This window comes from Rattus norvegicus, unplaced genomic scaffold, assembly GCF_021556685.1.
Source record: "Rattus norvegicus strain SHRSP/BbbUtx unplaced genomic scaffold, alternate assembly SHRSP_T2T unassigned-0000063, whole genome shotgun sequence".
Classification (NCBI taxonomy): domain Eukaryota; kingdom Metazoa; phylum Chordata; class Mammalia; order Rodentia; family Muridae; genus Rattus; species Rattus norvegicus.
This window is the reverse complement of record NW_028238803.1, coordinates 204,352-229,510: the sequence shown is the minus strand read 5'-3', so window position 1 is coordinate 229,510 and position 25,159 is coordinate 204,352. Positions and strand designations below refer to the sequence as shown.

General features: G+C 45.6%; 8 pseudogenes; all 8 read right to left on the bottom strand.

The window, feature by feature from the left end:
- Positions 1 to 2,107: 2,107 nt before the first annotated feature.
- On the bottom strand, positions 2,108 to 2,225 carry LOC147997803 (5S ribosomal RNA; annotated as a pseudogene).
- A 2,436-nt stretch (positions 2,226 to 4,661) lies between these two features.
- Positions 4,662 to 4,779, bottom strand: LOC147997802 (5S ribosomal RNA; annotated as a pseudogene).
- A 2,576-nt stretch (positions 4,780 to 7,355) lies between these two features.
- Positions 7,356 to 7,473, bottom strand: LOC147997801 (5S ribosomal RNA; annotated as a pseudogene).
- Positions 7,474 to 9,817: 2,344 nt separating this feature from the next.
- On the bottom strand, positions 9,818 to 9,935 carry LOC147997800 (5S ribosomal RNA; annotated as a pseudogene).
- Positions 9,936 to 12,299: 2,364 nt separating this feature from the next.
- Positions 12,300 to 12,417, bottom strand: LOC147997799 (5S ribosomal RNA; annotated as a pseudogene).
- A 2,358-nt stretch (positions 12,418 to 14,775) lies between these two features.
- Positions 14,776 to 14,893, bottom strand: LOC147997798 (5S ribosomal RNA; annotated as a pseudogene).
- Positions 14,894 to 18,918: 4,025 nt separating this feature from the next.
- On the bottom strand, positions 18,919 to 19,036 carry LOC147997797 (5S ribosomal RNA; annotated as a pseudogene).
- Positions 19,037 to 23,147: 4,111 nt separating this feature from the next.
- Positions 23,148 to 23,265, bottom strand: LOC147997796 (5S ribosomal RNA; annotated as a pseudogene).
- Positions 23,266 to 25,159: the final 1,894 nt, after the last annotated feature.

Sequence of the window (25,159 nt, the reverse complement as noted above, 5' to 3'; positions counted from 1 at the left end):
GAATGGTTCAACCAGAGGAACCTTTACACAGAACAGCTGACTCGGACCTGCCTCTGTAGATCAGCTGGCCTCTTAAATCACAGCTCCACCTGCCTCTAGAGTTCTGGCATTAAAGGTGCACACCACCACACTAGGCCAAGTCTTGTTGTTAAATCAAGCTACTACTTCGTTTAATTCCGTTTTCTGAAGGTGGAGTTGGTATGAAAATAAACTACTGTATTTATTTGATAATACATCAATTCTGATGGGCTTGCTTTTAAACTATCCAATACATTACAGACTCTGCTTAATCCGAAAGGTTATGGTATCAGGAAAATGGTCAGGCTGATGGCCTCTCATCAACCTGTGTTTTCACGTTCAGCTCTTTTGAGTATTAAAAGCAAGCTAAAACACACAGGTTATGTAAGTGTTTTATGCATACACTGCATACATACAAACGCGCACGCACACAAACACACACACACACACACACACACACACACACACAAACCAGAATGGTCCTTCTGTGTCCCAGTTAAAAATAAGTTCTGACTTGAGTCATGACTGTAAAATCTCCCCAGTGTTTAAGAAAAGCTGTTCTTCAAGCCGAGGAAATACAACATGGTGTCAAGTACTCTACTGTTACAGGAAGCAACTACAGAGAGCTCTCACTCGCTCAAAGGAGTCAGTGCCTTTTGACGCAGAACGAAAACCAAAAATCTCCCAACTACTGCCAATGCTTTCAAAACTAGCATATCAGACGTGATTTTCATCAGGATGCTCTTTGATCCACACTAGTAATTCAAAACCCAAGATCCAGATCATTCATATATATATATATATATTTTATATACATATATATATAATATTGTGTATTTATATATGCAAACAATTATTGTACTTCATTTCGGTACAAGAATGCCAAATCAGCCACTCCTCATAGAAGGCGATGACAATCTGAGGCCACTTCATATTCGCCTCCTTTGCTTGTCAGCAGCATCTCTCTTCTTCGATTTGCTCTCATCGGATTCACTATCAGATAAAGATTTCCTTTTTGGACAATCGTTTTCTTTACCAGCTTTTCGAGAATGAAGAAGTGCTTCAATTAATTCTGGACAATCTAAATTTTCTCCTGGTACCCAAGTATTATCGGCATCTGTAAACCCCTTCCACTTCACGAAATAGTTCACTACACAATGGTTCAGTACTTTTTCTACCACAAATTCTTCAGGCTCAGCATCTTCAACTCTTTTACTCTTTCCATTCTTTTTTTTTTTCCCAATTTTTGCAATGTAGTTTTATTGGAGGCCATTTTTAAAATTTAATCGGAGACTTGAAGCGCGCTCAGATGCTCAGGGCCGCGGATTCTGCAGAGTCTCCCGCCTATGTGATTCAGCTCAGGCACATCCTAGAGGAGGGGTTCCTCTGACATTTTTAAAGTCTATTTTTAGGGTTGGGGATTTAACTCAGTCGTAGGGCACATGCCTAGCAAGCACAAGGCCCTGGGTTCGATCCTTAGCTCTGGGGAAGGAAAAAAAAAGGCAAAATAAAAGTTGTAAAGTCGGGCTGGAAGGATGGCTTAGTGGTTAAGAGCACTGACTGCTCTTCCAGAGGTTCTGAGTTCAAATCCCAGCAACGACATGGTGTCTCACAGCCATCTGTAGTGAGATCTGATGCCCTCTTCTGGTGTGTCTGAAGACAGCTACAGTGTACTTATATATAAGAAATACATCTTTTTTAAAAAAGTTGTAAAGTCTATTTCTGTTTGTTGGTGTGGTTTGGTTTGTTTTGGGATGGGTTTTTTAAGGTTGCTTTGTTGTTTTGGTTTCTGTTGGTTTGTTACGCACATGGTCTCACTGTGTATCCCTGCTGTCCTGAAATCTCCTCCTGAGCTCCTGAGCTCCTGAGCTCCTGAGCTCCTGAGCTCCTGAGCTCCTGAGCTCCTGAGCTCCTGAGCTCCTGAGCTCCTGAGCTCCTGAGCTCCTGAGCTCCTGAGCTCCTGAGCTCCTGAGCTCCTGAGCTCCTGAGCTCCTGAGCTCCTGAGCTCCTGAGCTCCTGAGCTCCTGAGCTCCTGATTTTGATTGCCTGGCAAGAGCTCTACCACTGAGTTAAATCCCCAACCCCCAAAAGCCTACAGCACCCGGTATCCCAGGTGGTCTCCCATCCACGTACTAAGCATGCCCGACCCTGCTTAGCTTCCGAGATCAGACGAGATCGGGCGCGTTCCGGGTGGTATGGCTGTAGGCTCTTCTGACATTTTTTTAAGGAATATAAAACTATTCATTGACACAGCCAGAATACGGCAGATACATAGGTGAATGCGAGCAACAAACCAGTGAACTGAGCGCAGGACCCCAGTTGAAGAAATCAGAGAAAGGACTAAAAGAGCTTGAAGGGACTTGAGACCCCATATGAACACACCACCAACCAACCAGAGCTTCCAGGGACTAAACCACAGCAGGACTTAATGGCCAACATCAGCTCTAACCATGATTCTACTTCCACATCAAACAGATTCCATGAATCATAACCTTTTAGTACAGATTTTAACTTCCTACAAAGGAATGTTTCAACCAGAGGAACCTTTACACAGAACAGCTGACTCGGACCTGCCTCTGTAGATCAGCTGGCCTCTTAAATCACAGCTCCACCTGCCTCTAGAGTTCTGGCATTAAAGGTGCACACCACCACACTAGGCCAAGTCTTGTTGTTAAATCAAGCTACTACTTCGTTTAATTCCGTTTTCTGAAGGTGGAGTTGGTATGAAAATAAACTACTGTATTTATTTGATAATACATCAATTCTGATGGGCTTGCTTTTAAACTATCCAATACATTACAGACTCTGCTTAATCCGAAAGGTTATGGTATCAGGAAAATGGTCAGGCTGATGGCCTCTCATCAACCTGTGTTTTCACGTTCAGCTCTTTTGAGTATTAAAAGCAAGCTAAAACAGACAGGTTATGTAAGTGTTTTATGCATACACTGCATACAAACAGACGCGCGCGCACACACACACACACACACACACACACACACACACACACACACACACACACACAAACCAGAATGGTCCTTCTGTGTCCCAGTTAAAAATAAGTTCTGACTTGAGTCATGACTGTAAAATCTCCCCAGTGTTTAAGAAAAGCTGTTCTTCAAGCCGAGGAAATACAACATGGTGTCAAGTACTCTACTGTTACAGGAAGCAACTACAGAGAGCTCTCACTCGCTCAAAGGAGTCAGTGCCTTTTGACGCAGAACGAAAACCAAAAATCTCCCAACTACTGCCAATGCTTTCAAAACTAGCATATCAGACTTGATTTTCATCAGGATGCTCTTTGATCCACACTAGTAATTCAAAACCCAAGATCCAGATCATTCATATATATATATATATATTTTTATATACATATATATATAATATTGTGTATTTATATATGCAAACAATTTTTGTACTTCATTTCGGTACAAGAATGCCAAATCAGCCACTCCTCATAGAAGGCGATGACAATCTGAGGCCACTTCATATTCGCCTCCTTTGCTTGTCAGCAGCATCTCTCTTCTTCGATTTGCTCTCATCGGATTCACTATCAGATAAAGATTTCCTTTTTGGACAATCGTTTTCTTTACCAGCTTTTCGAGAATGAAGAAGTGCTTCAATTAATTCTGAACAATCTAAATTTTCTCCTGGTACCCAAGTATTATCGGCATCTGTAAACCCCTTCCACTTCACGAAATAGTTCACTACACAATGGTTCAGTACTTTTTCTACCACAAATTCTTCAGGCTCAGCATCTTCAACTCTTTTACTCTTTCCATTCTGTTTTTTTTTTCCCAATTTTTGCAATGTAGTTTTATTGGAGGCCATTTTTAAAATTTAATCGGAGACTTGAAGCGCGCTCAGATGCTCAGGGCCGCGGATTCTGCAGAGTCTCCCGCCTATGTGATTCAGCTCAGGCACATCCTAGAGGAGGGGTTCCTCTGACATTTTTAAAGTCTATTTTTAGGGTTGGGGATTTAACTCAGTCGTAGGGCACATGCCTAGCAAGCACAAGGCCCTGGGTTCGATCCTTAGCTCTGGGAAAGGAAAAAAAAAGGCAAAATAAAAGTTGTGAAGTCGGGCTGGAAGGATGGCTTAGTGGTTAAGAGCACTGACTGCTCTTCCAGAGGTTCTGAGTTCAAATCCCAGCAACGACATGGTGTCTCACAGCCATCTGTAGTGAGATCTGATGCCCTCTTCTGGTGTGTCTGAAGACAGCTACAGTGTACTTATATATAAGAAATACATCTTTTTTAAAAAAGTTGTAAAGTCTATTTCTGTTTGTTGGTGTGGTTTGGTTTGTTCTGGGATGGGTTTTTTAAGGTTGCTTTGTTGTTTTGGTTTCTGTTGGTTTGTTACGCACATGGTCTCACTGTGTATCCCTGCTGTCCTGAAATCTCCTCCTGAGCTCCTGAGCTCCTGAGCTCCTGAGCTCCTGAGCTCCTGAGCTCCTGAGCTCCTGAGCTCCTGAGCTCCTGAGCTCCTGAGCTCCTGAGCTCCTGAGCTCCTGAGCTCCTGAGCTCCTGAGCTCCTGAGCTCCTGAGCTCCTGAGCTCCTGAGCTCCTGAGCTCCTGAGCTCCTGAGCTCCTGATTTTGATTGCCTGGCAAGAGCTCTACCACTGAGTAAATCCCCAACCCCCAAAAGCCTACAGCACCCGGTATCCCAGGTGGTCTCCCATCCACGTACTAAGCATGCCCGACCCTGCTTAGCTTCCGAGATCAGACGAGATCGGGCGCGTTCCGGGTGGTATGGCTGTAGGCTCTTCTGACATTTTTTTAAGGAATATAAAACTATTCATTGACACAGCCAGAATACGGCAGATACATAGGTGAATGCGAGCAACAAACCAGTGAACTGAGCGCAGGACCCCAGTTGAAGAAATCAGAGAAAGGACTAAAAGAGCTTGAAGGGACTTGAGACCCCATATGAACAACAACACCAACCAACCAGAGCTTCCAGGGACTAAACCACAGCAGGACTTAATGGCCAACATCAGCTCTAACCATGATTCTACTTCCACATCAAACAGATTCCATGAATCATAACCTTTTAGTACAGATTTTAACTTCCTACAAAGGAATGTTTCAACCAGAGGAACCTTTACACAGAACAGCTGACTCGGACCTGCCTCTGTAGATCAGCTGGCCTCTTAAATCACAGCTCCACCTGCCTCTAGAGTTCTGGCATTAAAGGTGCACACCACCACACTAGGCCAAGTCTTGTTGTTAAATCAAGCTACTACTTCGTTTAATTCCGTTTTCTGAAGGTGGAGTTGGTATGAAAATAAACTACTGTATTTATTTGATAATACATGAATTCTGATGGGCTTGCTTTTAAACTATCCAATACATTACAGACTCTGCTTAATCCGAAAGGTTATGGTATCAGGAAAATGGTCAGGCTGATGGCCTCTCATCAACCTGTGTTTTCACGTTCAGCTCTTTTGAGTATTAAAAGCAAGCTAAAACAGACAGGTTATGTAAGTGTTTTATGCATACACTGCATACAAACAGACGCGCGCGCACACACACACACACACACACACACACACACACAAACCAGAATGGTCCTTCTGTGTCCCAGTTAAAAATAAGTTCTGACTTGAGTCATGACTGTAAAATCTCCCCAGTGTTTAAGAAAAGCTGTTCTTCAAGCCGAGGAAATACAACATGGTGTCAAGTACTCTACTGTTACAGGAAGCAACTACAGAGAGCTCTCACTCACTCAAAGGAGTCAGTGCCTTTTGACGCAGAACGAAAACCAAAAATCTCCCAACTACTGCCAATGCTTTCAAAACTAGCATATCAGACTTGATTTTCATCAGGATGCCCTTTGATCCACACTAGTAATTCAAAACCCAAGATCCAGATCATTCATATATATATATATATATTTTTATATACATATATATAATATTGTGTATTTATATATGCAAACAATTATTGTACTTCATTTCGGTACAAGAATGCCAAATCAGCCACTCCTCATAGAAGGCGATGACAATCTGAGGCCACTTCATATTCGCCTCCTTTGCTTGTCAGCAGCATCTCTCTTCTTCGATTTGCTCTCATCGGATTCACTATCAGATAAAGATTTCCTTTTTGGACAATCGTTTTCTTTACCAGCTTTTCGAGAATGAAGAAGTGCTTCAATTGATTCTGAACAATCTAAATTTTCTCCTGGTACCCAAGTATTATCGGCATCTGTAAACCCCTTCCACTTCACGAAATAGTTCACTACACAATGGTTCAGTACTTTTTCTACCACAAATTCTTCAGGCTCAGCATCTTCAACTCTTTTACTCTTTCCATTCTGTTTTTTTTTTTTTCCCAATTTTTGCAATGTAGTTTTATTGGAGGCCATTTTTAAAATTTAATCGGAGACTTGAAGCGCGCTCAGATGCTCAGGGCCGCGGATTCTGCAGAGTCTCCCGCCTATGTGATTCAGCTCAGGCACATCCTAGAGGAGGGGTTCCTCTGACATTTTTAAAGTCTATTTTTAGGGTTGGGGATTTAACTCAGTCGTAGGGCACATGCCTAGCAAGCACAAGGCCCTGGGTTCGATCCTTAGCTCTGGGAAAGGAAAAAAAAAGGCAAAATAAAAGTTGTGAAGTCGGGCTGGAAGGATGGCTTAGTGGTTAAGAGCACTGACTGCTCTTCCAGAGGTTCTGAGTTCAAATCCCAGCAACGACATGGTGTCTCACAGCCATCTGTAGTGAGATCTGATGCCCTCTTCTGGTGTGTCTGAAGACAGCTACAGTGTACTTATATATAAGAAATACATCTTTTTTAAAAAAGTTGTAAAGTCTATTTCTGTTTGTTGGTGTGGTTTGGTTTGTTTTGGGATGGGTTTTTTAAGGTTGCTTTGTTGTTTTGGTTTCTGTTGGATTGTTACGCACATGGTCTCACTGTGTATCCCTGCTGTCCTGAAATCTCCTCCTGAGCTCCTGAGCTCCTGAGCTCCTGAGCTCCTGAGCTCCTCCTGAGCTCCTGAGCTCCTCCTGAGCTCCTGAGCTCCTCCTGAGCTCCTGAGCTCCTCCTGAGCTCCTGAGCTCCTGAGCTCCTCCTGAGCTCCTGAGCTCCTGAGCTCCTCCTGAGCTCCTGAGCTCCTCCTGAGCTCCTGAGCTCCTGAGCTCCTCCTGAGCTCCTGAGCTCCTCCTGAGCTCCTCCTGAGCTCCTGAGCTCCTCCTGAGCTCCTGAGCTCCTCCTGAGCTCCTGAGCTCCTCCTGAGCTCCTGAGCTCCTCCTGAGCTCCTGAGCTCCTCCTGAGCTCCTGAGCTCCTGATTTTGATTGCCTGGCAAGAGCTCTACCACTGAGTTAAATCCCCAACCCCCAAAAGCCTACAGCACCCGGTATCCCAGGTGGTCTCCCATCCACGTACTAAGCATGCCCGACCCTGCTTAGCTTCCGAGATCAGACGAGATCGGGCGCGTTCCGGGTGGTATGGCTGTAGGCTCTTCTGACATTTTTTTAAGGAATATAAAACTATTCATTGACACAGCCAGAATACGGCAGATACATAGGTGAATGCGAGCAACAAACCAGTGAACTGAGCGCAGGACCCCAGTTGAAGAAATCAGAGAAAGGACTAAAAGAGCTTGAAGGGACTTGAGACCCCATATGAACACACCACCAACCAACCAGAGCTTCCAGGGACTAAACCACAGCAGGACTTAATGGCCAACATCAGCTCTAACCATGATTCTACTTCCACATCAAACAGATTCCATGAATCATAACCTTTTAGTACAGATTTTAACTTCCTACAAAGGAATGTTTCAACCAGAGGAACCTTTACACAGAACAGCTGACTCGGACCTGCCTCTGTAGATCAGCTGGCCTCTTAAATCACAGCTCCACCTGCCTCTAGAGTTCTGGCATTAAAGGTGCACACCACCACACTAGGCCAAGTCTTGTTGTTAAATCAAGCTACTACTTCGTTTAATTCCGTTTTCTGAAGGTGGAGTTGGTATGAAAATAAACTACTGTATTTATTTGATAATACATCAATTCTGATGGGCTTGCTTTTAAACTATCCAATACATTACAGACTCTGCTTAATCCGAAAGGTTATGGTATCAGGAAAATGGTCAGGCTGATGGCCTCTCATCAACCTGTGTTTTCACGTTCAGCTCTTTTGAGTATTAAAAGCAAGCTAAAACAGACAGGTTATGTAAGTGTTTTATGCATACACTGCATACAAACAAACGCGCGCGCGCACACACACACACACACACACACACACACACACACACAAACCAGAATGGTCCTTCTGTGTCCCAGTTAAAAATAAGTTCTGACTTGAGTCATGACTGTAAAATCTCCCCAGTGTTTAAGAAAAGCTGTTCTTCAAGCCGAGGAAATACAACATGGTGTCAAGTACTCTACTGTTACAGGAAGCAACTACAGAGAGCTCTCACTCGCTCAAAGGAGTCAGTGCCTTTTGACGCAGAACGAAAACCAAAAATCTCCCAACTACTGCCAATGCTTTCAAAACTAGCATATCAGACTTGATTTTCATCAGGATGCTCTTTGATCCACACTAGTAATTCAAAACCCAAGATCCAGATCATTCATATATATATATTTTTTTTATATACATATATATATAATATTGTGTATTTATATATGCAAACAATTATTGTACTTCATTTCGGTACAAGAATGCCAAATCAGCCACTCCTCATAGAAGGCGATGACAATCTGAGGCCACTTCATATTCGCCTCCTTTGCTTGTCAGCAGCATCTCTCTTCTTCGATTTGCTCTCATCGGATTCACTATCAGATAAAGATTTCCTTTTTGGACAATCGTTTTCTTTACCAGCTTTTCGAGAATGAAGAAGTGCTTCAATTAATTCTGGACAATCTAAATTTTCTCCTGGTACCCAAGTATTATCGGCATCTGTAAACCCCTTCCACTTCACGAAATAGTTCACTACACAATGGTTCAGTACTTTTTCTACCACAAATTCTTCAGGCTCAGCATCTTCAACTCTTTTACTCTTTCCATTCTGTTTTTTTTTTCCCAATTTTTGCAATGTAGTTTTATTGGAGGCCATTTTTAAAATTTAATCGGAGACTTGAAGCGCGCTCAGATGCTCAGGGCCGCAGATTCTGCAGAGTCTCCCGCCTATGTGATTCAGCTCAGGCACATCCTAGAGGAGGGGTTCCTCTGACATTTTTAAAGTCTATTTTTAGGGTTGGGGATTTAACTCAGTCGTAGGGCACATGCCTAGCAAGCACAAGGCCCTGGGTTCGATCCTTAGCTCTGGGGAAGGAAAAAAAAAGGCAAAATAAAAGTTGTAAAGTCGGGCTGGAAGGATGGCTTAGTGGTTAAGAGCACTGACTGCTCTTCCAGAGGTTCTGAGTTCAAATCCCAGCAACGACATGGTGTCTCTCAGCCATCTGTAGTGAGATCTGATGCCCTCTTCTGGTGTGTCTGAAGACAGCTACAGTGTACTTATATATAAGAAATACATCTTTTTTAAAAAAGTTGTAAAGTCTATTTCTGTTTGTTGGTGTGGTTTGGTTTGGTTAGGGATGGGTTTTTTAAGGTTGCTTTGTTGTTTGGTTTCTGTTGGTTTGTTACGCACATGGTCTCACTGTGTATCCCTGCTGTCCTGAAATCTCCTGAGCTCCTGAGCTCCTGAGCTCCTGAGCTCCTGAGCTCCTGAGCTCCTGAGCTCCTGAGCTCCTGAGCTCCTGAGCTCCTGAGCTCCTGAGCTCCTGAGCTCCTGAGCTCCTGATTTTGATTGCCTGGCAAGAGCTCTACCACTGAGTTAAATCCCCAACCCCCAAAAGCCTACAGCACCCGGTATCCCAGGTGGTCTCCCATCCACGTACTAAGCATGCCCGACCCTGCTTAGCTTCCGAGATCAGACGAGATCGGGCGCGTTCCGGGTGGTATGGCTGTAGGCTCTTCTGACATTTTTTTAAGGAATATAAAACTATTCATTGACACAGCCAGAATACGGCAGATACATAGGTGAATGCGAGCAACAAACCAGTGAACTGAGCGCAGGACCCCAGTTGAAGAAATCAGAGAAAGGACTAAAAGAGCTTGAAGGGACTTGAGACCCCATATGAACACACCACCAACCAACCAGAGCTTCCAGGGACTAAACCACAGCAGGACTTAATGGCCAACATCAGCTCTAACCATGATTCTACTTCCACATCAAACAGATTCCATGAATCATAACCTTTTAGTACAGATTTTAACTTCCTACAAAGGAATGTTTCAACCAGAGGAACCTTTACACAGAACAGCTGACTCGGACCTGCCTCTGTAGATCAGCTGGCCTCTTAAATCACAGCTCCACCTGCCTCTAGAGTTCTGGCATTAAAGGTGCACACCACCACACTAGGCCAAGTCTTGTTGTTAAATCAAGCTACTACTTCGTTTAATTCCGTTTTCTGAAGGTGGAGTTGGTATGAAAATAAACTACTGTATTTATTTGATAATACATCAATTCTGATGGGCTTGCTTTTAAACTATCCAATACATTACAGACTCTGCTTAATCCGAAAGGTTATGGTATCAGGAAAATGGTCAGGCTGATGGCCTCTCATCAACCTGTGTTTTCACGTTCAGCTCTTTTGAGTATTAAAAGCAAGCTAAAACAGACAGGTTATGTAAGTGTTTTATGCATACACTGCATACAAACAAACGCGCGCGCGCACACACACACACACACACACACACACACACACACACACAAACCAGAATGGTCCTTCTGTGTCCCAGTTAAAAATAAGTTCTGACTTGAGTCATGACTGTAAAATCTCCCCAGTGTTTAAGAAAAGCTGTTCTTCAAGCCGAGGAAATACAACATGGTGTCAAGTACTCTACTGTTACAGGAAGCAACTACAGAGAGCTCTCACTCGCTCAAAGGAGTCAGTGCCTTTTGACGCAGAACGAAAACCAAAAATCTCCCAACTACTGCCAATGCTTTCAAAACTAGCATATCAGACTTGATTTTCATCAGGATGCTCTTTGATCCACACTAGTAATTCAAAACCCAAGATCCAGATCATTCATATATATATATTTTTTTTATATACATATATATATAATATTGTGTATTTATATATGCAAACAATTATTGTACTTCATTTCGGTACAAGAATGCCAAATCAGCCACTCCTCATAGAAGGCGATGACAATCTGAGGCCACTTCATATTCGCCTCCTTTGCTTGTCAGCAGCATCTCTCTTCTTCGATTTGCTCTCATCGGATTCACTATCAGATAAAGATTTCCTTTTTGGACAATCGTTTTCTTTACCAGCTTTTCGAGAATGAAGAAGTGCTTCAATTAATTCTGGACAATCTAAATTTTCTCCTGGTACCCAAGTATTATCGGCATCTGTAAACCCCTTCCACTTCACGAAATAGTTCACTACACAATGGTTCAGTACTTTTTCTACCACAAATTCTTCAGGCTCAGCATCTTCAACTCTTTTACTCTTTCCATTCTGTTTTTTTTTTTTCCCAATTTTTGCAATGTAGTTTTATTGGAGGCCATTTTTAAAATTTAATCGGAGACTTGAAGCGCGCTCAGATGCTCAGGGCCGCGGATTCTGCAGAGTCTCCCGCCTATGTGATTCAGCTCAGGCACATCCTAGAGGAGGGGTTCCTCTGACATTTTTAAAGTCTATTTTTAGGGTTGGGGATTTAACTCAGTCGTAGGGCACATGCCTAGCAAGCACAAGGCCCTGGGTTCGATCCTTAGCTCTGGGGAAGGAAAAAAAAAGGCAAAATAAAAGTTGTAAAGTCGGGCTGGAAGGATGGCTTAGTGGTTAAGAGCACTGACTGCTCTTCCAGAGGTTCTGAGTTCAAATCCCAGCAACGACATGGTGTCTCACAGCCATCTGTAGTGAGATCTGATGCCCTCTTCTGGTGTGTCTGAAGACAGCTACAGTGTACTTATATATAAGAAATACATCTTTTTTAAAAAAGTTGTAAAGTCTATTTCTGTTTGTTGGTGTGGTTTGGTTTGTTTTGGGATGGGTTTTTTAAGGTTGCTTTGTTGTTTGGTTTCTGTTGGTTTGTTACGCACATGGTCTCACTGTGTATCCCTGCTGTCCTGAAATCTCCTGAGCTCCTGAGCTCCTGAGCTCCTGAGCTCCTGAGCTCCTGAGCTCCTGAGCTCCTGAGCTCCTGAGCTCCTGAGCTCCTGAGCTCCTGAGCTCCTGAGCTCCTGAGCTCCTGAGCTCCTGAGCTCCTGATTTTGATTGCCTGGCAAGAGCTCTACCACTGAGTTAAATCCCCAACCCCCAAAAGCCTACAGCACCCGGTATCCCAGGTGGTCTCCCATCCACGTACTAAGCATGCCCGACCCTGCTTAGCTTCCGAGATCAGACGAGATCGGGCGCGTTCCGGGTGGTATGGCTGTAGGCTCTTCTGACATTTTTTTAAGGAATATAAAACTATTCATTGACACAGCCAGAATACGGCAGATACATAGGTGAATGCGAGCAACAAACCAGTGAACTGAGCGCAGGACCCCAGTTGAAGAAATCAGAGAAAGGACTAAAAGAGCTTGAAGGGACTTGAGACCCCATATGAACAACAACACCAACCAACCAGAGCTTCCAGGGACTAAACCACAGCAGGACTTAATGGCCAACATCAGCTCTAACCATGATTCTACTTCCACATCAAACAGATTCCATGAATCATAACCTTTTAGTACAGATTTTAACTTCCTACAAAGGAATGGTTCAACCAGAGGAACCTTTACACAGAACAGCTGACTCGGACCTGCCTCTGTAGATCAGCTGGCCTCTTAAATCACAGCTCCACCTGCCTCTAGAGTTCTGGCATTAAAGGTGCACACCACCACACTAGGCCAAGTCTTGTTGTTAAATCAAGCTACTACTTCGTTTAATTCCGTTTTCTGAAGGTGGAGTTGGTATGAAAATAAACTACTGTATTTATTTGATAATACATCAATTCTGATGGGCTTGCTTTTAAACTATCCAATACATTACAGACTCTGCTTAATCCGAAAGGTTATGGTATCAGGAAAATGGTCAGGCTGATGGCCTCTCATCAACCTGTGTTTTCACGTTCAGCTCTTTTGAGTATTAAAAGCAAGCTAAAACAGACAGGTTATGTAAGTGTTTTATGCATACACTGCATACAAACAAACGCGCGCGCACACACACACACACACACACACACACACACACACACACAAACCAGAATGGTCCTTCTGTGTCCCAGTTAAAAATAAGTTCTGACTTGAGTCATGACTGTAAAATCTCCCCAGTGTTTAAGAAAAGCTGTTCTTCAAGCCGAGGAAATACAACATGGTGTCAAGTACTCTACTGTTACAGGAAGCAACTACAGAGAGCTCTCACTCGCTCAAAGGAGTCAGTGCCTTTTGACGCAGAACGAAAACCAAAAATCTCCCAACTACTGCCAATGCTTTCAAAACTAGCATATCAGACTTGATTTTCATCAGGATGCTCTTTGATCCACACTAGTAATTCAAAACCCAAGATCCAGATCATTCATATATATATATATATTTTTATATACATATATATATAATATTGTGTATTTATATATGCAAACAATTATTGTACTTCATTTCGGTACAAGAATGCCAAATCAGCCACTCCTCATAGAAGGCGATGACAATCTGAGGCCACTTCATATTCGCCTCCTTTGCTTGTCAGCAGCATCTCTCTTCTTCGATTTGCTCTCATCGGATTCACTATCAGATAAAGATTTCCTTTTTGGACAATCGTTTTCTTTACCAGCTTTTCGAGAATGAAGAAGTGCTTCAATTAATTCTGGACAATCTAAATTTTCTCCTGGTACCCAAGTATTATCGGCATCTGTAAACCCCTTCCACTTCACGAAATAGTTCACTACACAATGGTTCAGTACTTTTTCTACCACAAATTCTTCAGGCTCAGCATCTTCAACTCTTTTACTCTTTCCATTCTGTTTTTTTTTTCCCAATTTTTGCAATGTAGTTTTATTGGAGGCCATTTTTAAAATTTAATCGGAGACTTGAAGCGCGCTCAGATGCTCAGGGCCGCGGATTCTGCAGAGTCTCCCGCCTATGTGATTCAGCTCAGGCACATCCTAGAGGAGGGGTTCCTCTGACATTTTTAAAGTCTATTTTTAGGGTTGGGGATTTAACTCAGTCGTAGGGCACATGCCTAGCAAGCACAAGGCCCTGGGTTCGATCCTTAGCTCTGGGAAAGGAAAAAAAAAGGCAAAATAAAAGTTGTGAAGTCGGGCTGGAAGGATGGCTTAGTGGTTAAGAGCACTGACTGCTCTTCCAGAGGTTCTGAGTTCAAATCCCAGCAACGACATGGTGTCTCACAGCCATCTGTAGTGAGATCTGATGCCCTCTTCTGGTGTGTCTGAAGACAGCTACAGTGTACTTATATATAAGAAATACATCTTTTTTAAAAAAGTTGTAAAGTCTATTTCTGTTTGTTGGTGTGGTTTGGTTTGTTCTGGGATGGGTTTTTTAAGGTTGCTTTGTTGTTTTGGTTTCTGTTGGTTTGTTACGCACATGGTCTCACTGTGTATCCCTGCTGTCCTGAAATCTCCTCCTGAGCTCCTGAGCTCCTGAGCTCCTGAGCTCCTGAGCTCCTGAGCTCCTGAGCTCCTGAGCTCCTGAGCTCCTGAGCTCCTGAGCTCCTGAGCTCCTGAGCTCCTGAGCTCCTGAGCTCCTGATTTTGATTGCCTGGCAAGAGCTCTACCACTGAGTTAAATCCCCAACCCCCAAAAGCCTACAGCACCCGGTATCCCAGGTGGTCTCCCATCCACGTACTAAGCATGCCCGACCCTGCTTAGCTTCCGAGATCAGACGAGATCGGGCGCGTTCCGGGTGGTATGGCTGTAGGCTCTTCTGACATTTTTTTAAGGAATATAAAACTATTCATTGACACAGCCAGAATACGGCAGATACATAGGTGAATGCGAGCAACAAACCAGTGAACTGAGCGCAGGACCCCAGTTGAAGAAATCAGAGAAAGGACTAAAAGAGCTTGAAGGGACTTGAGACCCCATATGAACAACAACACCAACCAACCAGAGCTTCCAGGGACTAAACCACAGCAGGACTTAATGGCCAACATCAGCTCTAACCATGATTCTACTTCCACATCAAACAGATTCCATGAATCATAACCTTTTAGTACAGATTTTAACTTCCTACAAAGGAATGTTTCAACCAGAGGAACCTTTACACAGAACAGCTGACTCGGACCTGCCCTGTAGATCAGCTGGCCTCTTAAATCACAGCTCCACCTGCCTCTAGAGTTCTGGCATTAAAGGTGCACACCACCACACTAGGCCAAGTCTTGTTGTTAAATCAAGCTACTACTTCGTTTAATTCCGTTTTCTGAAGGTGGAGTTGGTATGAAAATAAACTACTGTATTTATTTGATAATACATCAATTCTGATGGGCTTGCTTTTAAACTATCCAATACATTACAGACTCTGCTTAATCCGAAAGGTTATGGTATCAGGAAAATGGTCAGGCTGATGGCCTCTCATCAACCTGTGTTTTCACGTTCAGCTCTTTTGAGTATTAAAAGCAAGCTAAAACAGACAGGTTATGTAAGTGTTTTATGCATACACTGCATACAAACAAACGCGCGCGCACACACACACACACACACACACACACACACACACACACACACACAAACCAGAATGGTCCTTCTGTGTCCCAGTTAAAAATAAGTTCTGACTTGAGTCATGACTGTAAAATCTCCCCAGTGTTTAAGAAAAGCTGTTCTTCAAGCCGAGGAAATACAACATGGTGTCAAGTACTCTACTGTTACAGGAAGCAACTACAGAGAGCTCTCACTCGCTCAAAGGAGTCAGTGCCTTTTGACGCAGAACGAAAACCAAAAATCTCCCAACTACTGCCAATGCTTTCAAAACTAGCATATCAGACTTGATTTTCATCAGGATGCTCTTTGATCCACACTAGTAATTCAAAACCCAAGATCCAGATCATTCATATATATATATATTTTTATATACATATATATATAATATTGTGTATTTATATATGCAAACAATTATTGTACTTCATTTCGGTACAAGAATGCCAAATCAGCCACTCCTCATAGAAGGCGATGACAATCTGAGGCCACTTCATATTCGCCTCCTTTGCTTGTCAGCAGCATCTCTCTTCTTCGATTTGCTCTCATCGGATTCACTATCAGATAAAGATTTCCTTTTTGGACAATCGTTTTCTTTACCAGCTTTTCGAGAATGAAGAAGTGCTTCAATTAATTCTGAACAATCTAAATTTTCTCCTGGTACCCAAGTATTATCGGCATCTGTAAACCCCTTCCACTTCACGAAATAGTTCACTACACAATGGTTCAGTACTTTTTCTACCACAAATTCTTCAGGCTCAGCATCTTCAACTCTTTTACTCTTTCCATTCTGTTTTTTTTTTCCCAATTTTTGCAATGTAGTTTTATTGGAGGCCATTTTTAAAATTTAATCGGAGACTTGAAGCGCGCTCAGATGCTCAGGGCCGCGGATTCTGCAGAGTCTCCCGCCTATGTGATTCAGCTCAGGCACATCCTAGAGGAGGGGTTCCTCTGACATTTTTAAAGTCTATTTTTAGGGTTGGGGATTTAACTCAGTCGTAGGGCACATGCCTAGCAAGCACAAGGCCCTGGGTTCGATCCTTAGCTCTGGGGAAGGAAAAAAAAAGGCAAAATAAAAGTTGTGAAGTCGGGCTGGAAGGATGGCTTAGTGGTTAAGAGCACTGACTGCTCTTCCAGAGGTTCTGAGTTCAAATCCCAGCAACGACATGGTGTCTCACAGCCATCTGTAGTGAGATCTGATGCCCTCTTCTGGTGTGTCTGAAGACAGCTACAGTGTACTTATATATAAGAAATACATCTTTTTTAAAAAAGTTGTAAAGTCTATTTCTGTTTGTTGGTGTGGTTTGGTTTGTTTTGGGATGGGTTTTTTAAGGTTGCTTTGTTGTTTTGGTTTCTGTTGGTTTGTTACGCACATGGTCTCACTGTGTATCCCTGCTGTCCTGAAATCTCCTCCTGAGCTCCTGAGCTCCTGAGCTCCTGAGCTCCTGAGCTCCTGAGCTCCTGAGCTCCTGAGCTCCTGAGCTCCTGAGCTCCTGAGCTCCTGAGCTCCTGAGCTCCTGAGCTCCTGAGCTCCTGAGCTCCTGAGCTCCTGAGCTCCTGAGCTCCTGAGCTCCTGAGCTCCTGAGCTCCTGAGCTCCTGAGCTCCTGAGCTCCTGAGCTCCTGAGCTCCTGAGCTCCTGAGCTCCTGAGCTCCTGAGCTCCTGAGCTCCTGAGCTCCTGAGCTCCTGAGCTCCTGAGCTCCTGAGCTCCTGAGCTCCTGAGCTCCTGAGCTCCTGAGCTCCTGAGCTCCTGAGCTCCTGAGCTCCTGAGCTCCTGAGCTCCTGAGCTCCTGAGCTCCTGAGCTCCTGAGCTCCTGAGCTCCTGAGCTCCTGAGCTCCTGAGCTCCTGAGCTCCTGAGCTCCTGAGCTCCTGAGCTCCTGAGCTCCTGAGCTCCTGAGCTCCTGAGCTCCTGAGCTCCTGAGCTCCTGAGCTCCTGAGCTCCTGAGCTCCTGAGCTCCTGAGCTCCTGAGCTCCTGAGCTCCTGAGCTCCTGAGCTCCTGAGCTCCTGAGCTCCTGAGCTCCTGAGCTCCTGAGCTCCTGAGCTCCTGAGCTCCTGAGCTCCTGAGCTCCTGAGCTCCTGAGCTCCTGAGCTCCTGAGCTCCTGAGCTCCTGAGCTCCTGAGCTCCTGAGCTCCTGAGCTCCTGAGCTCCTGAGCTCCTGAGCTCCTGAGCTCCTGAGCTCCTGAGCTCCTGAGCTCCTGAGCTCCTGAGCTCCTGAGCTCCTGAGCTCCTGAGCTCCTGAGCTCCTGAGCTCCTGAGCTCCTGAGCTCCTGAGCTCCTGAGCTCCTGAGCTCCTGAGCTCCTGAGCTCCTGAGCTCCTGAGCTCCTGAGCTCCTGAGCTCCTGAGCTCCTGAGCTCCTGAGCTCCTGAGCTCCTGAGCTCCTGAGCTCCTGAGCTCCTGAGCTCCTGAGCTCCTGAGCTCCTGAGCTCCTGAGCTCCTGAGCTCCTGAGCTCCTGAGCTCCTGAGCTCCTGAGCTCCTGAGCTCCTGAGCTCCTGAGCTCCTGAGCTCCTGAGCTCCTGAGCTCCTGAGCTCCTGAGCTCCTGAGCTCCTGAGCTCCTGAGCTCCTGAGCTCCTGAGCTCCTGAGCTCCTGAGCTCCTGAGCTCCTGAGCTCCTGAGCTCCTGAGCTCCTGAGCTCCTGAGCTCCTGAGCTCCTGAGCTCCTGAGCTCCTGAGCTCCTGAGCTCCTGAGCTCCTGAGCTCCTGAGCTCCTGAGCTCCTGAGCTCCTGAGCTCCTGAGCTCCTGAGCTCCTGAGCTCCTGAGCTCCTGAGCTCCTGAGCTCCTGAGCTCCTGAGCTCCTGAGCTCCTGAGCTCCTGAGCTCCTGAGCTCCTGAGCTCCTGAGCTCCTGAGCTCCTGAGCTCCTGAGCTCCTGAGCTCCTGAGCTCCTGAGCTCCTGAGCTCCTGAGCTCCTGAGCTCCTGAGCTCCTGAGCTCCTGAGCTCCTGAGCTCCTGAGCTCCTGAGCTCCTGAGCTCCTGAGCTCCTGAGCTCCTGAGCTCCTGAGCTCCTGAGCTCCTGAGCTCCTGAGCTCCTGAGCTCCTGAGCTCCTGAGCTCCTGAGCTCCTGAGCTCCTGAGCTCCTGAGCTCCTGAGCTCCTGAGCTCCTGAGCTCCTGAGCTCCTGAGCTCCTGAGCTCCTGAGCTCCTGAGCTCCTGAGCTCCTGAGCTCCTGAGCTCCTGAGCTCCTGAGCTCCTGAGCTCCTGATTTTGATTGCCTGGCAAGAGCTCTACCACTGAGTTAAATCCCCAACCCCCAAAAGCCTACAGCACCCGGTATCCCAGGTGGTCTCCCATCCACGTACTAAGCATGCCCGACCCTGCTTAGCTTCCGAGATCAGACGAGATCGGGCGCGTTCCGGGTGGTATGGCTGTAGGCTCTTCTGACATTTTTTTAAGGAATATAAAACTATTCATTGACACAGCCAGAATACGGCAGATACATAGGTGAATGCGAGCAACAAACCAGTGAACTGAGCGCAGGACCCCAGTTGAAGAAATCAGAGAAAGGACTAAAAGAGCTTGAAGGGACTTGAGACCCCATATGAACAACAACACCAACCAACCAGAGCTTCCAGGGACTAAACCACAGCAGGACTTAATGGCCAACATCAGCTCTAACCATGATTCTACTTCCACATCAAACAGATTCCATGAATCATAACCTTTTAGTACAGATTTTAACTTCCTACAAAGGAATGGTTCAACCAGAGGAACCTTTACACAGAACAGCTGACTCGGACCTGCCTCTGTAGATCAGCTGGCCTCTTAAATCACAGCTCCACCTGCCTCTAGAGTTCTGGCATTAAAGGTGCACACCACCACACTAGGCCAAGTCTTGTTGTTAAATCAAGCTACTACTTCGTTTAATTCCGTTTTCTGAAGGTGGAGTTGGTATAAAAATAAACTACTGTATTTATTTGATAATACATCAATTCTGATGGGCTTGCTTTTAAACTATCCAATACATTACAGACTCTGCTTAATCCGAAAGGTTATGGTATCAGGAAAATGGTCAGGCTGATGGCCTCTCATCAACCTGTGTTTTCACGTTCAGCTCTTTTGAGTATTAAAAGCAAGCTAAAACAGACAGGTTATGTAAGTGTTTTATGCATACACTGCATACAAACAAACGCGCGCGCACACACACACACACACACACACACACACACACACACACACACCAGAATGGTCCTTCTGTGTCCCAGTTAAAAATAAGTTCTGACTTGAGTCATGACTGTAAAATCTCCCCAGTGTTTAAGAAAAGCTGTTCTTCAAGCCGAGGAAATACAACATGGTGTCAAGTACTCTACTGTTACAGGAAGCAACTACAGAGAGCTCTCACTCGCTCAAAGGAGTCAGTGCCTTTTGACGCAGAACGAAAACCAAAAATCTCCCAACTACTGCCAATGCTTTCAAAACTAGCATATCAGACTTGATTTTCATCAGGATGCTCTTTGATCCACACTAGTAATTCAAAACCCAAGATCCAGATCATTCATATATATATATATATATATATATATATTTTATATACATATATATAATATTGTGTATTTATATATGCAAACAATTATTGTACTTCATTTCGGTACAAGAATGCCAAATCAGCCACTCCTCATAGAAGGCGATGACAATCTGAGGCCACTTCATATTCGCCTCCTTTGCTTGTCAGCAGCATCTCTCTTCTTCGATTTGCTCTCATCGGATTCACTATCAGATAAAGATTTCCTTTTTGGACAATCGTTTTCTTTACCAGCTTTTCGAGAATGAAGAAGTGCTTCAATTAATTCTGGACAATCTAAATTTTCTCCTGGTACCCAAGTATTATCGGCATCTGTAAACCCCTTCCACTTCACGAAATAGTTCACTACACAATGGTTCAGTACTTTTTCTACCACAAATTCTTCAGGCTCAGCATCTTCAACTCTTTTACTCTTTCCATTCTGTTTTTTTTTTCCCAATTTTTGCAATGTAGTTTTATTGGAGGCCATTTTTAAAATTTAATCGGAGACTTGAAGCGCGCTCAGATGCTCAGGGCCGCGGATTCTGCAGAGTCTCCCGCCTATGTGATTCAGCTCAGGCACATCCTAGAGGAGGGGTTCCTCTGACATTTTTAAAGTCTATTTTTAGGGTTGGGGATTTAACTCAGTCGTAGGGCACATGCCTAGCAAGCACAAGGCCCTGGGTTCGATCCTTAGCTCTGGGGAAGGAAAAAAAAAGGCAAAATAAAAGTTGTGAAGTCGGGCTGGAAGGATGGCTTAGTGGTTAAGAGCACTGACTGCTCTTCCAGAGGTTCTGAGTTCAAATCCCAGCAACGACATGGTGTCTCACAGCCATCTGTAGTGAGATCTGATGCCCTCTTCTGGTGTGTCTGAAGACAGCTACAGTGTACTTATATATAAGAAATACATCTTTTTTAAAAAAGTTGTAAAGTCTATTTCTGTTTGTTGGTGTGGTTTGGTTTGTTTTGGGATGGGTTTTTTAAGGTTGCTTTGTTGTTTTGGTTTCTGTTGGTTTGTTACGCACATGGTCTCACTGTGTATCCCTGCTGTCCTGAAATCTCCTCCTGAGCTCCTGAGCTCCTGAGCTCCTGAGCTCCTGAGCTCCTGAGCTCCTGAGCTCCTGAGCTCCTGAGCTCCTGAGCTCCTGAGCTCCTGAGCTCCTGAGCTCCTGAGCTCCTGAGCTCCTGAGCTCCTGAGCTCCTGAGCTCCTGAGCTCCTGAGCTCCTGAGCTCCTGAGCTCCTGAGCTCCTGAGCTCCTGAGCTCCTGAGCTCCTGAGCTCCTGAGCTCCTGAGCTCCTGAGCTCCTGAGCTCCTGAGCTCCTGAGCTCCTGAGCTCCTGAGCTCCTGAGCTCCTGAGCTCCTGAGCTCCTGAGCTCCTGAGCTCCTGAGCTCCTGAGCTCCTGAGCTCCTGAGCTCCTGAGCTCCTGAGCTCCTGAGCTCCTGAGCTCCTGAGCTCCTGAGCTCCTGAGCTCCTGAGCTCCTGAGCTCCTGAGCTCCTGAGCTCCTGAGCTCCTGAGCTCCTGAGCTCCTGAGCTCCTGAGCTCCTGAGCTCCTGAGCTCCTGAGCTCCTGAGCTCCTGAGCTCCTGAGCTCCTGAGCTCCTGAGCTCCTGAGCTCCTGAGCTCCTGAGCTCCTGAGCTCCTGAGCTCCTGAGCTCCTGAGCTCCTGAGCTCCTGAGCTCCTGAGCTCCTGAGCTCCTGAGCTCCTGAGCTCCTGAGCTCCTGAGCTCCTGAGCTCCTGAGCTCCTGAGCTCCTGAGCTCCTGAGCTCCTGAGCTCCTGAGCTCCTGAGCTCCTGAGCTCCTGAGCTCCTGAGCTCCTGAGCTCCTGAGCTCCTGAGCTCCTGAGCTCCTGAGCTCCTGAGCTCCTGAGCTCCTGAGCTCCTGAGCTCCTGAGCTCCTGAGCTCCTGAGCTCCTGAGCTCCTGAGCTCCTGAGCTCCTGAGCTCCTGAGCTCCTGAGCTCCTGAGCTCCTGAGCTCCTGAGCTCCTGAGCTCCTGAGCTCCTGAGCTCCTGAGCTCCTGAGCTCCTGAGCTCCTGAGCTCCTGAGCTCCTGAGCTCCTGAGCTCCTGAGCTCCTGAGCTCCTGAGCTCCTGAGCTCCTGAGCTCCTGAGCTCCTGAGCTCCTGAGCTCCTGAGCTCCTGAGCTCCTGAGCTCCTGAGCTCCTGAGCTCCTGAGCTCCTGAGCTCCTGAGCTCCTGAGCTCCTGAGCTCCTGAGCTCCTGAGCTCCTGAGCTCCTGAGCTCCTGAGCTCCTGAGCTCCTGAGCTCCTGAGCTCCTGAGCTCCTGAGCTCCTGAGCTCCTGAGCTCCTGAGCTCCTGAGCTCCTGAGCTCCTGAGCTCCTGAGCTCCTGAGCTCCTGAGCTCCTGAGCTCCTGAGCTCCTGAGCTCCTGAGCTCCTGAGCTCCTGAGCTCCTGAGCTCCTGAGCTCCTGAGCTCCTGAGCTCCTGAGCTCCTGAGCTCCTGAGCTCCTGAGCTCCTGAGCTCCTGAGCTCCTGAGCTCCTGAGCTCCTGAGCTCCTGAGCTCCTGAGCTCCTGAGCTCCTGAGCTCCTGAGCTCCTGAGCTCCTGAGCTCCTGAGCTCCTGAGCTCCTGAGCTCCTGAGCTCCTGAGCTCCTGAGCTCCTGAGCTCCTGAGCTCCTGAGCTCCTGAGCTCCTGAGCTCCTGAGCTCCTGAGCTCCTGAGCTCCTGAGCTCCTGAGCTCCTGAGCTCCTGAGCTCCTGAGCTCCTGAGCTCCTGAGCTCCTGAGCTCCTGAGCTCCTGAGCTCCTGAGCTCCTGAGCTCCTGAGCTCCTGAGCTCCTGAGCTCCTGAGCTCCTGAGCTCCTGAGCTCCTGAGCTCCTGAGCTCCTGAGCTCCTGAGCTCCTGAGCTCCTGAGCTCCTGAGCTCCTGAGCTCCTGAGCTCCTGAGCTCCTGAGCTCCTGAGCTCCTGAGCTCCTGATTTTGATTGCCTGGCAAGAGCTCTACCACTGAGTTAAATCCCCAACCCCCAAAAGCCTACAGCACCCGGTATCCCAGGTGGTCTCCCATCCACGTACTAAGCATGCCCGACCCTGCTTAGCTTCCGAGATCAGACGAGATCGGGCGCGTTCCGGGTGGTATGGCTGTAGGCTCTTCTGACATTTTTTTAAGGAATATAAAACTATTCATTGACACAGCCAGAATACGGCAGATACATAGGTGAATGCGAGCAACAAACCAGTGAACTGAGCGCAGGACCCCAGTTGAAGAAATCAGAGAAAGGACTAAAAGAGCTTGAAGGGACTTGAGACCCCATATGAACAACAACACCAACCAACCAGAGCTTCCAGGGACTAAACCACAGCAGGACTTAATGGCCAACATCAGCTCTAACCATGATTCTACTTCCACATCAAACAGATTCCATGAATCATAACCTTTTAGTACAGATTTTAACTTCCTACAAAGGAATGTTTCAACCAGAGGAACCTTTACACAGAACAGCTGACTCGGACCTGCCTCTGTAGATCAGCTGGCCTCTTAAATCACAGCTCCACCTGCCTCTAGAGTTCTGGCATTAAAGGTGCACACCACCACACTAGGCCAAGTCTTGTTGTTAAATCAAGCTACTACTTCGTTTAATTCCATTTTCTGAAGGTGGAGTTGGTATGAAAATAAACTACTGTATTTATTTGATAATACATCAATTCTGATGGGCTTGCTTTTAAACTATCCAATACATTACAGACTCTGCTTAATCCGAAAGGTTATGGTATCAGGAAAATGGTCAGGCTGATGGCCTCTCATCAACCTGTGTTTTCACGTTCAGCTCTTTTGAGTATTAAAAGCAAGCTAAAACAGACAGGTTATGTAAGTGTTTTATGCATACACTGCATACAAACAAACGCGCGCGCACACACACACACACACACACACACACACACACACACACACACCAGAATGGTCCTTCTGTGTCCCAGTTAAAAATAAGTTCTGACTTGAGTCATGACTGTAAAATCTCCCCAGTGTTTAAGAAAAGCTGTTCTTCAAGCCGAGGAAATACAACATGGTGTCAAGTACTCTACTGTTACAGGAAGCAACTACAGAGAGCTCTCACTCGCTCAAAGGAGTCAGTGCCTTTTGACGCAGAACGAAAACCAAAAATCTCCCAACTACTGCCAATGCTTTCAAAACTAGCATATCAGACTTGATTTTCATCAGGATGCTCTTTGATCCACACTAGTAATTCAAAACCCAAGATCCAGATCATTCATATATATATATATATATATATATATATATTTTATATACATATATATAATATTGTGTATTTATATATGCAAACAATTATTGTACTTCATTTCGGTACAAGAATGCCAAATCAGCCACTCCTCATAGAAGGCGATGACAATCTGAGGCCACTTCATATTCGCCTCCTTTGCTTGTCAGCAGCATCTCTCTTCTTCGATTTGCTCTCATCGGATTCACTATCAGATAAAGATTTCCTTTTTGGACAATCGTTTTCTTTACCAGCTTTTCGAGAATGAAGAAGTGCTTCAATTAATTCTGGACAATCTAAATTTTCTCCTGGTACCCAAGTATTATCGGCATCTGTAAACCCCTTCCACTTCACGAAATAGTTCACTACACAATGGTTCAGTACTTTTTCTACCACAAATTCTTCAGGCTCAGCATCTTCAACTCTTTTACTCTTTCCATTCTGTTTTTTTTTTCCCAATTTTTGCAATGTAGTTTTATTGGAGGCCATTTTTAAAATTTAATCGGAGACTTGAAGCGCGCTCAGATGCTCAGGGCCGCGGATTCTGCAGAGTCTCCCGCCTATGTGATTCAGCTCAGGCACATCCTAGAGGAGGGGTTCCTCTGACATTTTTAAAGTCTATTTTTAGGGTTGGGGATTTAACTCAGTCGTAGGGCACATGCCTAGCAAGCACAAGGCCCTGGGTTCGATCCTTAGCTCTGGGGAAGGAAAAAAAAAGGCAAAATAAAAGTTGTGAAGTCGGGCTGGAAGGATGGCTTAGTGGTTA